The sequence below is a fragment of the Mustela putorius genome, unplaced genomic scaffold (assembly GCF_011764305.1).
Source record: "Mustela putorius furo isolate JIRA1106 unplaced genomic scaffold, ASM1176430v1.1 tig00000738_pilon_pilon_pilon, whole genome shotgun sequence".
In the NCBI taxonomy this organism is placed as follows: domain Eukaryota; kingdom Metazoa; phylum Chordata; class Mammalia; order Carnivora; family Mustelidae; genus Mustela; species Mustela putorius.
Window position 1 is genome coordinate 7,738,641 of NW_025421463.1, and position 1,753 is coordinate 7,740,393.

The window sequence follows — 1,753 nt, forward strand, 5'->3', positions numbered from 1 at the left end:
GACATGGGTAGGGGGTGACGAGCAAGGGGAGGGCAGTCCTCTGTCCCAGGTCACGCGTGAGCAGGAGAGACGGACAGGGAGCCTATTACTCATAAGGCGGTTAGGACCGAGGGCACTGACTTGCCACAGGCTCAGCTCAAAGTGTGTATTTTACTGGGCTCCCTGAGAAAAACAAAGCTGGAATTGGAGATGAAATCCTAAGCTTGGGCCCTTGTCTACGTTGAGTCCGGGCACAAAGAGGGTCATCCCATTGTCAAATGTCTGGGCAGTGCCTTAGGAGGGCTGTTTTCCCACTGGCTTCGCCTAATGGGGGTCCCCTGCTTCCACTGGGCGGCCTTCCTGGGCCAAGACAAGGCCACTGAGGGCCAGGGACCAAGTCCGTCAATGACACGCCCCAGTCCCCAGCCCGGCGTTGGGGAGGGCAGGTGCTCAGTAAATGCCGTAGAGACTGGGTGTCGGAGTGGGTCAGACTGAAGGCCTGCGGGGTCTGCGTGGAAGAGAGCTAGAGCTGACCCCTCCTGCCTCCATACGGTCCTTGTCATGCCAGCTTTAGTCTCGAGGGGCCAGAGAATCCAGCCAAGCCACGCCCAGACCCCTGATCCCAGCAACTGTCCTAGGGAATGTATGAAGCTGCTAAGTTTGCTGTAATATTGTCACTCAGCAATAGATAATATGGGAGTGCGAGCAATCCCAGGAGACCAGAGAGGAGGCAAGAGGTGGCGGTGGTCTGGACTGGGGGCCGGGGCACCAGGGCGGTGGGTGGAGGTGGCTGAGGGGGTGCAAGCCTGGTGTACTCCGAAGGCCTTGCTGATGAGTCGCTTATGGGGTTAGCTGTGAGGTACAGGTGACATCTCTCTGTGGCAAGCCATGCACTAGGCAGTGCTCGGAAGTGACTTCACTCAGTCCTCATTCTCACCCTTGGCAGTGAGCTGTGTCTCTTTCACATGCAAGGAAAGCTCAGCCAAAGAATCCAGCCGAAGTCACCCTTTTTTAAAGTGATAGGCCCAGACTCAAGGGCCCTGAGTGTCACCACAGTCTCTGCCTCCCCGGGAGCCCCTGGAAGGCTGGCATGAGGAGGCAGTCTTTAGACCCCTGCCCCTGCTGAGCAACAGCCAGATTGGACTGAGCTGCTGCTGGCACCAACTGCAGAAGCCACTGAGCTCTTCATCTTCAGTAGCCCTCGTGGTTTGAACGGGGGAGAGCAGACTCTCTCTGACACTTCCTGCTCTCATTTTACTGCTCAGTCCCTCATCCCTTCTCTGATCCAGCTCAGAGAGCTCCCGGTGCACCTTTCCCTCTCCTCCCCACTCCTCTTGATCTTTATCTATGCTCATAAACACGTCCACACCTTTAATATTCAAGTCCCTTCTAAGCTGTTAAACTCCTATGCATCCTTCAAAGCCCAGTTCAAATGGCCCTTCAGAGAACCGTGACTCTTTTCCCCAGACAAAACTCATCATGCTCTCAACTCAATCCTTTGTTGTCCCAAGATCTTCCTTTCCACCTGAAGGCACTGAAGCCCTCACTGCCTGACACACAACCTGACACACGTAAGGGGCCCTGGAAACATTTTGAGTGGATGAGAGAGTGAATGATGTCTGAAGACTCTTCCGCCCCCCCCCCCCGCCCCCCAGTACTGGCTTTCCCTGGCCTCAGTTCCCTAGGGTGGGCCTAGGAGCCCTGTGAGGTAACAGAACCCCATGAACAGTGCTCACCATGGCAACTCCAGGAGCAGAGAACGGCTCCTCCCTAG